Genomic DNA, 15757 nt, shown 5'->3' on the forward strand with positions numbered 1-15757 from the left:
AATAAATAATTAAACAAAGGGTTTGTAAGTAAAACACGGCATTAAAAGCACATTATATTTTAGGTTGTGGCCATATACGTGTGGATTGTGGAAAAGTTAATGTTTCATCACATAAGAGTATTCATTCCAATCAAGTTTTAGAAAGAACACGTAAAATGTCATTTTCATATCCAGAGTACTTGAAATGCAACAAATACAATGTAAAATATTTTAGGTATTAAAGAAGAATAGGACAGGGATCTACAATAGCACTATGTGCACACAGGATTACAGGCTATATCTAAGTTATTTAAAGTCATACCAAAGTCACCAATCTATCAGTTTTATTTACGTTTCAGAAATTGTGAACTGTAATTGGAATGGGATGTATCCAGAAATTGTAATACTGCCTGTCAAAAAAGCTTTTCAATATAATTGTTTATATCACAGGAATAGAGAAAGATCCCAAAATAATAAGCTCTCCAGAGTTACAGCAGGTTAATTTCATGATGCACTTTCATGACACGAGTGTAAATTTCAACTTCCTACTGTCTTTGCCATTCGTTTCCATCTGACACTGCTTAACAAATCTTTTCATGACCCACTGAGCCCCTATTTATAGTACCTACAGTATGAAGTTTGTTGTATAAGTATGATGTGATGGGTAGATTCTATAACTAAATACAGGTACAGTATGTGCCCTGGTTTGAATTATGATGGCTGCATCATGCCATAGTCTCGGAGTGACCTGTAAGTACGCTTAAGACATACTGTAAGACCATAAGAACGTTAGAAAAATGAGACTATGCCATTGGGCCACTCTAGCCCATTTTGATAACTAATAGATGCAAGAGATGCAATAGATCCAGCTACATCTTGAAAAAAGTCAGTATCAGTTTCACCAGCATGGACACTTGTTCCATACTCCCGCAACCCTTTTGTTAAAGAAATGCCCCTGTTCTCAGTTTTAAATGCACTTCCACATAGTTTCCATTGATGACAATATGCTGACACTGGTTTGAGGAATGACGTACAGTATATAGAAAAGCTGTCAGCTACATACTACGTTAATTTACATCCACTACCACAGTAACACATCCCAAACGTTAAAAGAGTTACTTTTTCATATACTGTATTCACACAACAATGACAATATTTTATTTTCACTTAGAGCTAATCTTTCGCTTTCTGGGTTAAAGAGCTGAATTTAATTTGCACATGATGGTAATGTCAGTGGTCTGTTTGGCATCTCTTGAATAACAAGTCTCTGAATGACTTCCAAATCAATAGCTAGTCATCAGACTTAGTTCTATAGCCACTTATCTCCAAAATCACATGACAGGATAGAACAGATTGAGTCAAGATGGCTTCCCCACCTTTTCAACACACTACTTGAAACGGAAGACAATTAGCACAAAGAGTTAAGTGTTTGATTTTTCTAAACGGGAGGCTCATCCACAACCCCTGTTTTGGATAGAGCCGTTGGAAATTAGACTTCCAACATTGTAGGTTGGATTTTAGACTTTTTGACCAACAGATCACAGAGAGTGAGGGCTAATGGTTTTATATCAGAGCATCTTTTTCTTCCACCGGGTGTCCCGAGGGCTGTGTGCAATCCCCAATCCTGCACATTCTTTATACAGACAGCAGTAGAGGACAGACACATCATCTAGTTTGATGATGACTGTAATTATCAAGTCTCCTCCATGATCTAGACACTGATCATGGGTCTGTGGTGGACTGTTTTTTGAGTGGTGCAACACCCCCTTCCTTCAGCTTAATGTGTCAAAAAACAAAGACATGATAATTAACTATAGACAGCAACAACCAGTTGCAAAACCAAAAGTCATTGTGGAGCAAGAAACTGAAATTGCCAACAGTTACAAATATCTTGGCACTGTTGTTGATTAAAAGCTAACATGTCTTATGCAAGACTTTGCTCTTTTAATTTGTGTAGTTCAATGATGACATTATTCTACAGAACCTTTATGGAATCTGTTATTACATGTACTGTACTGTGGTAGCCTGCTTTGGTAACCTTAATACATGTAATAAAAACAGACTGAGCAGGTTTGTGAAAGTAGCCAGCAAGATTATTGGTGCATCACAGCTACAGATGTCAGACATCTACACTACATCAAACAAACAGTGTGGAAGGGCAGTATAATCACTGACTGTCATGACCACCCCTTGCACAGTTAATCTTATGCAGTGTTTCCACCAGTAACAACTGGACCATCATGTGAGCACTGTTTTATCTGTGGTTATTCATCACAGCAAATCAATCTACATTAAAATAGCATCCCCCAAAAATAACATATTTAGAGCTTGCAAACAGTTATAAATGAGTGGAGGCCATTTGGCCCATCAAGTCTGCTTATTATACAACTTATAATAAAGTATAATAAAGTTTTATTTAAGATATTGAGTTTCTCCTTTAAAACAGCTTTTATTATTGGCAGCGCAGTCAAAACCTTTCATAAGGTGTTTCATCTCTAATAGAACAATGCATCCAGAATGCATCCTACAGCTTTGTAGAGTGTGGTTTAGATGTTCTTATAGATAAGAAAAAAATAAAGTGATAAGATTAGCAGCAGCAGCTATATCACCCTGCAGCTCTCAACTGGCAGCCCACTGAAGCTCAGCAGGGTTGAGCCTGGTCAGTACCTGGATGGGAGACTCCTGGGAAGCTATGGTTGCTGCTGGAAGAGGTGTTAGTGGGACCAGCAGGGGCCCCCACCTTGCAGTCCATGTGGGTCCTAATACCCTGGTATAGTGGCGGGGACACTATCCTTTAGTGGGCGCCGTCTTTCGGATGAGATGTTAAACCGAGGTCCTGACTCTCTGTGGTCATTAAAGATCCCCGGGCATTTCTCGAGAAGAGTAGGGACTTATCCCTGTATCCGGGCCAGATTTCCCCTTCAGCCTATATCATGGTTTCCAAATTGTCCCCATGTGTGATTGGCTTGCACTTGCCCAGTGATGGACTGGCGCCCTGTCCAGGGTGTACCCTGCCTTGCGCTCGCTGCTGGCCGGGTAGGCTCCGGCTTCCTGCGACACCATATGGGATAAAGCGGTTTGGCAAATGACATGACATAAGATTAGCACACCTAATACAATTTCTTTTTAAATTGCCTACTATTGGCAGTTTATGCAGTGGGTACTTAGGATATATTATTAAAGTACTTTACATATATAACTTTATCACTTTCAACTGGAAAGCCAAGTTAGGAAGATACTGAAAGATAGTATCCAAGATTTAAGCCAAATGAAAGATGATCTGCAGATCGAGAGTAGCTTTCAGTGTCAGACACTCACTTGATAATTAATAAGAGTTTAATTGCTTGGCTGTTTCAATCGGTTCAGTGCTTTTCTTCTATTGATTAGGACAGTTCGTATTTCATAAGAACAGAAATGAAAGTTAATTGACTGTGTCACTGCAGTAGAAAATATGATGTGATATGCTCAGAATGTATCAGTCAATGTTAAAATGAGGTGGTTCAAAAAGTACAATCCACTGGTAATTTTTTTTTTTACATTATAAAGAAATGTACTACAGTTGTAGCTGTTCCTTTAATTAATATATTAAAGGTACAGAATATATTTAGAATATAAATATTATATGCAGTGAAATGGGTGGTTTGATTCTGAGGTTTCTGGATACAGAAAGGAGCTATAGCATACAGTAGGTTTTATTAGTCAGTCAAGTTTGTTAGTCTAATGCGATACAAACATTCATTCCATAACCACTGCCTTTTGCCCGTACTGAAAGCAAGACGAAGTAGAGGCCAGCGGTGTGCCTCATTTGATCTAAAACATGTTAAAAAGCGCTTGGTAAACATCAAAGCTGAGCTTTCTTAGACGTCAAGGCTCAGGTGTCATGGGCTAAGTCCCAGCTCACGGACTGTGAGGCAAACAGTGTTTTATCTTCGATGTGATCCAACGGATACACCACTCCAGAGGAATGGACCCTGGCACTGTGCCATTCTGGCAGACGAGCCAAAGGAAACTGACAGTTCTCCTGGGGTCTCGGGAACGTTAGATCTGCAAAGACATAACTCAGAAAACTGAATCAACTTTTTTGATAGGAGGAAATACTAAAAAGTAAAAAAATTATCAGGCTATCTTATCAATCAGTCAATCTTCCAGACAGTCACATCTATGTAAAAGAGGGATGTAACCTGATTTTGCAGGTTCCTCCATTCTGTGAATGGATACTCATCTTCCACGCACAGGATTCATATTTTTTGCTTATAAAATTGTTTGTTCATTCTTTGCTATACTAATCTCAACCCTGATAAGCAGAGTCTGACTTTTCACACTACACATAAAGACCCCAAATGCACATTGAATAATCATTTGACAGATCTCTTGACGAGTACGTGAATTGGGGCAGGAAAATAAATGTTTTTCCACTACACTTTTACATTATTTTTAAAGAAAGGTATTCCAAAATCATTATTTGTTTAGCATTCTCACAAATTCTACCTTTATTCCCAGTTTCATTAAAGAGGAAGAAAGGCCGCCTTCAAAGTAGTAATGCAGATATAAGTAGGAATTTCGCAAAATAAGATTATGTCAATTTGACATGAAAAGGATATGTTACTGCATGGTCTCTATGGCAACTTAGACATTTTCTTAATTCATTCACGACTGAATGCCATCAATCTGAAAAAGAAAGCTCACGCACAAAGGCTCACTGTTCTGTGAAGTGGATCTTCTAATTCAAAACTCAACGTGCTTTTTCCTGAGATAAAACATTGGAAGCTACTAAAGGCTTAGCAGTCATGCAGCCACATTTGGAAAGAGATTCTTGCATAAAGTCAAGTTTCAGAGTTAATGGTCTTTTGTGTTAAAAAAGGAAACCTTAGGACAGTACTCCATGTGTATAGCGGTAGTTATGTTAAAAATGCCAATTTAAACATTGAGCAAAGGTAATATAAATGTTTATTTACATTGACATCAATCCAAGCGCAGATTCAAAAAAACTGAATTTGTTGGAACGAGTTCACATTCCTTTCAATCCATAGAGCCACAAAACTTTTAATGGTTTCAAACCAAATGTGTGTACCATTAAAGTCAGGTAGCAAACAGAAGCCAAACAAAAAAAGAGCTGCGTAAGAACTTGAACTGGAAGGGTTTTACAATGGTGGCTCATTGTGAGCACTTCACCTGGGTTACTGGCAAGTAGTATTTGGAGGTTAGATCTCCAAGAGTGACCGTCCTTGAAGGGTCTCATTCATACTGTACTTTGTTCTTATGAAATAAGGTGCACCTTATTCAATGATCACCCTGTGGATAAGACACAACACACAGTGCAAGTGAGAACCTTTTGTGAATTACGCCTTATGAGCATTGTTTTAGTATTTTCTTAACTAAAACCTAGCCCTTCCACCATCACACCCTTCAGTGAACCTGAAGAATCTCCCTTCATTTTAAAAAGAAAGAACGTCTGTTAGCGTAGTGTATCAATGTTACGCTATTAGTGTGAAACCCCTTTTTGTCAAAGAAACTAAGTGTTACTGTATGTGTATGTCATTATAACCTCCAAAGCTTATGACTGAATGGTAACACAAGGTCATATATAAAGTCTCTCCCTTAATATCACAGATTGCTCCCCTTCATTTTTAGTGCAGATGTTTTCTGGTTTGTTTAATACACCAAAATATATTCTTTAGTCCCACTGTGATCCAGTTTTTAAGTGCATCATATGAAAAGTAAGGAAGTAGATCACATTAGATTGGATAACCCCTTAAGTTTTTTTTATTTTTTTTGTGTTCATCTCCTGATATTCACATCATTATAAAGCACACAATTTTTTACTTATGTGTTACTGTACTCAAAATTCAAATTCAAAATCTTCCGATCACAATTACCATGTCCATCTTAATGCTAATAAAAATATATTTAACTCCTTAAACAATAACTCAAAAATAATTCCAAAATATGCTTAAAAACCAAAGTTCAACATTTCTTTAATGTTCCATTTCCTAATGTAATTCTGGAACAAGAGCCATGTGTTTCCATTCCAAAACAAATTTTATGCTCTGTGCAAGACACCCATTTCTGTATTTACTTTAAAGTTTTCACTTTGCAATTACAATTTACTGCACACATTTAGTCTAGATGTATGAGGTCAGCATGCATGAATTCTGATATTTTCTCTAATACACATAAAGTTAGAAATACATTATACTGCACAGTATATAAAGTTTATACAGTATATCCATCCATTTTCTAATTTATCCAGAACAGTGTCGCAGAAACCTATAGATCAAAGTTTAACATTTAGAGTTGCAAAATGTAATCTAAAAAAAAGGAAATATTTTTAGTTTACTTTGAACATAAACCCCCTGATAAATATTTCTCTGAAGAAAAATATGAATGGATTTACTGTGAACTTAAATTAAATCACTCTTATAATTATGTATGGTATACAATCAATCCATGAACAAGAAGAATCCAAGAAGAGAACAAAGCAAATTCTGAGTGTTCACTATGTGCATGAACGTTTCCATGCTGTTTTTACAGTATTTTTTCAGCACATACTATACCTCTGCCAAAATCTGGAGGTTCTCTATTCACATACAGGGAAATACTTTTCTTAGAATACACACATCTGTCAGTCTGTAGCTACAGGACTATCTCAGATGTGTCACCCGGTTAACGGCACAAAATCCTGAACTGGCCTTGCAGCATACATTTAACAGATCTTATTTCATTATATACTAGAAAATGACATTAGGTCCATCATTCTATTACCTGTTTTACAATACATATGTATAACGTAAAAATCTAGATCGGTCAGAAGATCTGTTCAGTTGCTTCCTACTGAATATCTTACTCATATATTAAAAAATGGGAACATGAGAAAATTTATGAAAAGAGGCAGTCCTTGGAGGTTCAGTTGCCCATATTTAATTAAGCCCATGCTTTCCTAGAAACACCTCCTAGGAAAAAAAATAAGTCAAAATCTTAGGAAAAGGCTCCAAGCTAGCTTCGGTCTACAGTCTTTTAGATAACCACACGGTTCATTTGCACAGAATTTAAAGATGTCTTCAATCCTAGATCATGACCTCACATCCTTGATTAATGAAAATGCGAATATGTACCGTATAACAATTTTGTTAAATTCTTTATGTGTTTTTTTTTAATTGCAAGATTTCAATTAGCCCATTCAGGTTTTCTGTCATACTTAAAAATATGTAATATTTACATAATACATGTAAATATAACTGCTTACTCTATGGCAATTTTTGTTTTTAAACTGAGATCCAAGCAATATGTATGGCTTAATACTATCCTCCCTTCATTTAATATTTTTGTTGTTGTGAAATAAGAAGTACTGAAATGCAGGTGAAAAGGGTTCTGTATTAACCCATATTTGCTCACTGGGATGAAATGCAGCAACCAAAGATAATAACTATCCAGGTCTAGTGCAAGTGATCACATTACTCCTATCCTGGAGTCCTTGCACTTGTTTCCTGTCAAATTCTGTGTGGGCTTTAAAATCCTCATGCTGACCTGATAAAGCTCTGCATGGCTTTGCACCTCAGTACCTGTCTGAACTATTATCACCCTACTCCCCACCTCGCAACCTTCGCTCTTCTCTAATTCTGGTCTCCTAACTGTCCCCCAAGCCCGTCTACACTCTAGTGGTGACAGGGCCTTCTCCTGTTATGCCCCCAAGCTCTGGAACTCTCTGCCCAAGGATATCAGAGAGTCACCTTCTCTAAACTCCTTCAAATCCAGACTCAAAACCGTCTTCTTTAGAAGAGCCTCCCCTGTATATTCTAATTGTGTTTTTGCTTCTGTATTCGTTTTATTTATTGTTGTTGTCATTCTGTAAAGCACTTTGAGAAGCCACCATTAAAGGTGCTATTTAAATAAAGTTTATTATTATTATTATAACTACAAATGGGACACATTCTCTCAAACCTCAGTTCACCTACTCTAAATGCCCAACAGCTTCTGTGTAATATCTTTCAATCCCCCATTCCCTTTATATCACCCTTTATATTGAACTACTCTCCCCTCCTGGATCTGCTGTCTGATTCTGAAGTGTTCACTCTCTCCTGATCTCACTGCTGGTAGCTGTCAGAGAGGCCCTTTTGGTCTCCATTGTCTAATCAAAAGCAAGGACACACCTTCTGTTTCTCATATAGACGTTCTTTTAATCATCAAGATGTTTACTCCACTATATGGGGGTGGTTAAGGTTGTGCTTAGAGATTCTTAGCTAAAAGAAATGTAAATGACTTTGAAATGAATCCTGCAACTTGGTTAGCTCACTTCATATCCTGTAATTCTTGAAGAGTGAAGATAATTATTATTCTTCAGTAAACTGAACTGCTGCAGTGTAAACATAAACGACTGGAAATGACAAAATGATGTTATGTGCAAGTCTTAAATTATTAAAAGATATTTTTAGGACTTGTCAAACGAAGTGCTTCCTGAAATGTTCAGAAAGAAACGTAACCTTAGTGTACTAAATCTGTTGTAGAAAACTTGTTTTTTTATTTGGTGAAAATGAGTGGGATCTTTTAAACATGTAGACCTTGTATACAACATGAAATCGTCCTTTTATTTTTTCACAGTATTCTGTATTCCTCTTGTTCTTTGACTGCAAAACAATGCATTGCAACATGACTCTTTAAAGTGTATTCAACATAAAAACCCATTCTGTGCAATCTAAAATGGTAACCCGATTTTGTTCAATTCCAGTCTAGTAAGCTCATCATCATCAGAGATTTATTAAATCATTTTATACTTCACTATCATAAGCTTTAGTGCCTTGATGATTTTGGAACTGTTCTACATGAAATGAATCATAATTTTCATGCACTGTGCAACACCTTCTAAGGAACTACTCGTTAACCAGGAACACAGGCAGACCTACAGTATCTTTCTCACACACTATTTCTTACACAGTAGACTTCAGCACAGTGAAAGCTCAGGAGACTGCAGAATGTTTTCTGCCAGCTTTGGCTAATGTTAATGTTTAATGAACAGTACTGTTGAACTGTGTTATGTTTCCAATGTATGCTTAATATACTTTTTACTTCAATTACATCATAATACTGGATAGGCTTTTTGTACTGAAAGGATTTATGCCCTTTTATAGCTGTAAACAGAAAAATGTTCCAGGATAGAATTTAATAACTACTATAACCTATTTTGAAAGTATGTAGTACTTACTGTCCATGATATTTAATGTCCTCTTAAAATAAATATAAAGGTCTTAACAAGACTTTTTTATATATGTGATTAATTGGAATTTTATTTCACTGTTTAAGGACAGTGGTTGCCTTACAAAATCAAATATTTCAAGACTTTGTAAAACACATTAAAACAAAAGCATAATGGTTTTTCACTGTGTATTTTTCTCCTTTTAAAACTGTTTTTTTTCTAATGCAATAAAAGAGTGTATTTACTTTGTTCTCACATTTCAGTTTGTTTTTGAAAGAAAGAGAAAAGGAAATCAATGTTTTATACTGGCCTTGCTGACTTTTGTCTGAAGATACAGTATATAGGTGGATGCTGCACATTAGTGGTGGTGGAGGGGATCCCCATTACCTGTAAAGTGCTTTGAGTGGAGTGTCCAGAAAAGAGCTATATAAGTGTAAGCAATTATTATTATTATTATTATTATTATTACTACTACTACTACTTCAGGAATCGTTTATAAATAGAGCACTTAAGCATGTCAATAGAATTAAATTATAGTATAATTTAGGCAGCAAAGAATCAGTAAGAAATTATGATTTAATTTTCTTAAAAAACATTAATTATCTCTGTGCAGTACTGTAAAGTGGACTTTACCAAACTTTACATCTGGGTTAAAATATTTAATAGCTGTAAAACAAATTAACCCTTTATCTACCACTCAATGAAATACAATACAGAGTCTTTTACGTGACACTTCTCTGAGCAAAAGATGAGAAAATAAGGACTCTTCACATTTTCCTGTAAAAGATAAAGGTAACCTGTGCTTAACAACCTAAATAATCTGTGATAAGTCACACAAAGTATATGATTAATTTAACCAGAATTTGCTATTTTTCTTTTGTGAATGAAAAGAAACATTTCAATGGAAGTACAACTAAAATGAAAAAGAGCATCTTTAAGATATGAAAAGAAAAATGAAAATGAAAAGATTGGGGGAGTTCTCGGAGATCACAGTTACTAGACTGGCAGCTCCTAACCTTTGTTTCCTCTCTAAGTCCAAAAACACACAAGAGGTTAATTGGATTCTGGGAAAATTGTCCCTAGTGTGAGCGTGGTTGTGTCTGCCCTGGTGTCCCATCCAGGGAGTATGCTGCCTTGTGCCCATTGCTTGCTGGGATGGGCTCAGGCTCCCCAAAATCCAGAACTGGATGAAGCAATTAGAAAACAGATGGATAGATGAATTGATGAGTGTCTTGTTTGCACTTCACCAGGTGGCTTCCTCCAAGTCTCCATTTCACATTCAGAATGTTTTTATTAATGAAACCCAAGATTTGCTCTGCTATCAGACGGTTACAAAGTAATCTTTCTAATCTGACGCTGGTAAAAGTTTCTCTCTAATAGTGCTGGTGGGCTGCCCTGGCTCATCAATGAGGCCGAGTTTACACAGGTGGACAGCCTTAGGTTGTCACCTGAGCTAAACACTGATGGAAGTCAATAAAACTGAGCAATGATACAATGAAAGTAAAATCGTGTTTGTTGAAACAGGCTATCTGTTGCAATGCAGTCTCTTCAGTGTCTTGATACAGCCATGCTTTGATAACAGAATCTGAAGGAGACCACCTTCACTGTATTGTTTAAGAAAAAGAAACATGACAACATGTTCTGATAAGACTTTCAAAGAAGATACGTAATGAATAGTGAATGGCTCTGTTTGAAGTCTGTGCCAAAGCATTATTCTTTTAAGAAAATATTTTTGCTACAGAATATTAAATGAAGAAACTATTATATATTCTAAACCTTATAATCTTTTAGACAAAAAAGCAGCACCTTCTTTATAAGCTACACAAAAAATAATGCAAAGTCAACATTCCTTTATTCTAATATTAACAAAGGGAATTTACTGCATTAAAATGTATCATGTACTGATGAAAGTATTGATAATATTGTTTAACTGTGTTTTTAATTTATCTAGTGCAAACCACTAAATTTACAATTTACCCATGAGGTAGAAAACTTATTGGTAACAGCGGTACTTTTTTTTGTTTTCAGTACAAGATAAACTATCCAAGGATTTCTGCTTAACAGTTACAGTACGGCCCTTGAGGTCTCACATGCAAAAACAGCGTGTGTGTGGCCTGCTGTTGTTAATGATTTTCAAATAAACAGCTAAGAGCTTTTAGGATCGTTGTACAGCTGGTACAGCTTCCTTATGTAACTCACCTGCGAGATGATAGTTCATTGCAACTAAAGAGGTGGTAAATCCCAAATTTGCTTTGCATTCTATTTTGAAATTATTTTTTTAGAACATTACCTACATTTTAAAATGGACATTTTTAAGCCTTTCTTGATTGCTTGTGGCTGCTTTATTTTTTTAAGGCAAACTATTCCATGTTGTCCAAGCTTATAATATGGGCATTCTGTTCCTTGTACTAATTAAAGGATCTGCTCTTAAGGAGCTGTAACAGAACAGTTTTTGTTATACACATTTCATGCATGTATGATGTCATCTTTTGGATTCGTTACAGCTCCTGAGTCCCAGCAGAAAGTACACACGATGTGTTCTTACCATTTTGAGTATTTGGACCCCACCAACACTTATAGATAATTATTTAGCTGAAGCCTACATAAATTATCTGTAATGAAATACACCAAGTAATTTCCCTTTGAATAGTCGTTAAACCAAATTAAATTATATTTGCGGATCTACTTTGCATTTTCCTAGATACATATTAAAATTAATTTTTGGTGTTTCATACTAATTTTGGAAAAAACATAAGAAGGCCTAAATCATGGAACTCAATATAAATGCAATATAAAAACAAACAGAAATTATAGCCATGTTGTGAAAGAAAAAGGTGTATATTACATATCCTTGAAGGCACTATAAGCTAATATAGAATACATCACTTTATGTGAGGATAAATGGACAGCTGTGATAGTGTGCAGACAGAAAAGGAACATGTAGATTTCCTTTTTCAATTCCACATTTTCACCAAAAAAAACTGTTACTCCTACTAGAGTACAAACATGGAATAAATGCAACACCTGAGAGAAAATAATGTATTGTATATTCCTAACTCCTTAGGTATAACAGTATGTTAATCCAGAAAACAGTTAAAATACACTTTGTTAGTAACATTTTATGGAATTTATTTTCAACTAAAATGTAAAATGTCCAGAGCCAAAACTTCAACAGAAGTTTACTGTACTTGGCTGAATTTTTTTCTTTAAAGTTATGAGTGTGTACACATACAGTAGTTATACTAAAGACACACCCACTTAAAAAAACCTATTCATAGGACAAAAAAATGATGTCCTTCAGTGTAACTGGATTGGATAATTGCTTATATTGGATCATTAGTTCCTAAAAAGCAGTGGTTAGCTTTGGCATTAAACGCAACACACAAAAAAAGTGGTTACCATTAGCTAAGTGGAAATGAACACTGCATTGTACATTCATAATTACATTTATGAGTATCTTGACAAATTAAACCCATAACTGACTTCCCTCCAGTGTGCTGTGTACCTAAAACGATTTAAAATGCGGCTGGCTCTTGACTACAACTCCCTTTTAACATGACCTCTTTGGTTGCAGCTTATACAGCTCGTCAGCGAAACATGCGCGCAAATAAATTCAAACATAGCGTATTGGAGGAGCTCTATCCTTTCACAGACCAGTAGATGGCAAGCTAAACCTACTTAACTCCACAAATACCCCATTCATACAGGAAATAAAGAACTGCATTATTAATTTATACCATTACATACGCTCAGCTCCCAATATTTGTTTTGCCAGCTGTTTCCTCCAGCACTCCTTTAACTTTAAAGAAGTGGGCCTTATGTAAATGCGCCCCAAGACCATTCGCTCGAAAAGAACATTTTGTCAGTTAGTACTACAAGCAACCTTTTCAGGTACTGGACTGTGCGCTACAGTTGCTGGTTTCTCTGGAGCCAGACAGTCTCATAACTCATGGGACTATCAACAGAAGCAAAGCGGGAGCAGAAAAAATGCATTACTTTGCCTTTTCACTTTTTGAACTTCCAGCTAATGAGTGAAAACAAGTATTGACACCCATCTCCGCGCCTTCCTGGCATCGCGAACATTGCAAAATTAAGTTTCAATAACTTTCAATTCAAATACAAAACGCCGCTCAGACATTTGAGACGGCTAACACTTCGAAATGCCTTTTTTCCCCCAAACATGTTTTCAGGTTATTAAACGAGTTTACAAGTTGTAATCTGTCCAGAAAGTAATCTGTCAGCAACAGTCGTCTTTTAACATTTTCTTTTAAAGTGTTAATATTGCCAAGAGAAAAGAAACATAAATAAGAACAAATGAAGCAGAACACAACGTTTTGGCTAGGGACTTATGATGTGAGCTCAAGAACAGTTGAAACGTTGTGCCTCTCCTATTTTTCAGCATTAAAATAACCTTGTTTCTTTGCGGCCAATGCACTGACAGCTACCCCACTCGAATAGGTACAGTATATACCGTACAGTATATTGCAATTAAATGACGGACTAGTTCCTAACTTGGCTGAAATCAAAGTTATGATTTAATCATACGTGATAATTTTTCTCCTAATTTGGAAAAGACCACAGTTTTCATTTACACTTAATATATAGTTCCGTGTATTAGTCTAGTACATACAGTATGCAGAATAGGGCTCGGTTCCAGCACTTCAGAACCAATACAATGATACATTCTACAGTGATGATGTTGATCCGAAACGCCAGGAAACACACTCTCACGTTTAAACCTGGCATCGCTTACACTACAAGTTCCAAAAAAGCGTTGCGCTGGTCCTAAGGTGATCATGACATCATACGCGAAGATAGCTTGTCCAACAGCTCTTGAGCAGTTTCCAGCAAAGTTCCAATATGAGAAACAAGCATGCTGTATAATACTGAACTAAGGTCTAATGTAATTACACACTACCCTTAGGACTTATCAACTAGGTTCTGCCCTTGAACAAATTCAAGCAAACGGCATTTTGTTTGAGGAAAGTTTTACCGCACTGATTTCAGAGTTTTAAAACATCTCCACCCTGCCCCTTAGGAAATTCAAGAGTCCCCAAAAGAGCACTTATGGTCTAAAAGCGCCATAAGCACCAATGCCCTTCATATGTGAACTCAGACTGCTATAGTCCCTTTTTTACTCGCAAACCATATTTAATTACTTGCAAATGACACTCTCACTCTGGTTATCCAATATTGGGACCCTGACCTTAATTTCCATTCCTGCAAGAGGAGCAAAGTAAATAACAATACCCGCAAAATAAGTATGCTACTTGAAAGCGCGGTTTGTTCAGATGTAGAAACAGGCTAGAGTTACAGAACAACAAAAAGTCAAACGTGCTCACCTTGCAAAGTTGCGCGTGTAGCTCGGAATGATTCAGAACGGTCTTTTCTCCGGGAGGAGCAAGCCCAATTTCTCGCCAAATAGAAAGAGGAACCACGTCACAGGCAGGGAGCGAGGATTCACAAGGACTCAAAATTACTGGTCAAACACTCAACTTGTAGAGACCCACCCGTTAGGCACACAGGTATCGCTACCGCAAGATGCATGACGATTCAGAGTCCTATGTACGTACAGTAGTTGTAGTTGTTTTTCTTGTTTCAGACTCGTCAATATTCCATATTCAAAAAGAAACTTCTTAGAATGACTTTACCATTACTAAAGTTTACAGTCTTCATCGATGCAGCAAAGCAATCAGAGCATCGGTGCAAGCTGTTTCTGTGCAATTAAATAATTTTAATTAGGGATGGATCCGGAGTATTTCGAGGTGATTTCTAAAATGACCTGCTAGACAGCAACCATCAGTTTAGTGGGTGGGGTTGAAACACTGAAAACCGAGTAGCTGGTGTACCATATAAAAGTAGGGAAATGCCTGTAAGGTGAGAAAACATAAAAATAAGTTTTAAAAGCACCCCTAACGTACTGTATAACTCCGCCTTTTCCCCCTCTTACTTATTCCTTTGCAATGGTTATGTAACTTCTGAGTGCAGCCTACTTAATAATTTGCGGGCTAGCATTTACGAAACCTATTGCAACATACTGTATAGTATTAATAGAACATTATCTACGCCGCGGTCGTAGTTTATTTATTGGTTATATTACAGTGCGTCTCACCTACGAACAAACAAGTATTTGCCTTATGATGTTAAAATTCTTACACTTTGTGTCACTGCAGCATCGACACGTACAGAAGTGTGTGGAGATTTCACAGTTCCACAGATGTTCCACAGTTTCGCATATTTAGAGTAAGTAATGCGACTTTTCAGTCGTCTGTGGGTTAATGTCTCAATTTACACAGCAAGTGGCGCTATTGTCCGTGGAATACGAACAGGAAAAATAGAAGTTGAGTTATAAAGCAGAGGTATTCTCACAGAGTAAAAGTAGATATTAATATTTTATACTTTGTACGTCGAGCGCGGGGCTTTCATTGTACGATAGTCATGAAATTAAAATAGTTTTACACTGATGTAAATAAATATAAAATAAATGAGGGTTTATTATTACGTCACTGAAAATCAATACATCTAAATCTAATAGTGGGTAATATGGCAGAGTGAGTGTATATTAAGTCCATATAGTATTATACGCGTTCC

The 15757-nt window shown here is 36.4% G+C and overlaps 1 protein-coding gene across 1 annotated transcript in view; it reads right to left on the bottom strand.

Annotated features, from left to right (window-relative positions):
- The window catches only part of hapln1b (hyaluronan and proteoglycan link protein 1b), a 36619-nt gene extending 21611 nt beyond the window's left edge, over window positions 1-15008 (bottom strand). Inside the window, exon 1 of the mRNA XM_006626553.3 lies at window positions 14509-15008. The gene's annotated coding sequence lies outside the window, so the exon portion shown is untranslated. The remainder of the gene's footprint in view (window positions 1-14508) is intronic.
- Between the last annotated feature and the right edge of the window lie 749 nt (window positions 15009-15757).

The sequence above is a fragment of the Lepisosteus oculatus genome, chromosome 3 (genome assembly GCF_040954835.1).
Source record: "Lepisosteus oculatus isolate fLepOcu1 chromosome 3, fLepOcu1.hap2, whole genome shotgun sequence".
Classification (NCBI taxonomy): Eukaryota; Metazoa; Chordata; class Actinopteri; order Semionotiformes; family Lepisosteidae; genus Lepisosteus; species Lepisosteus oculatus.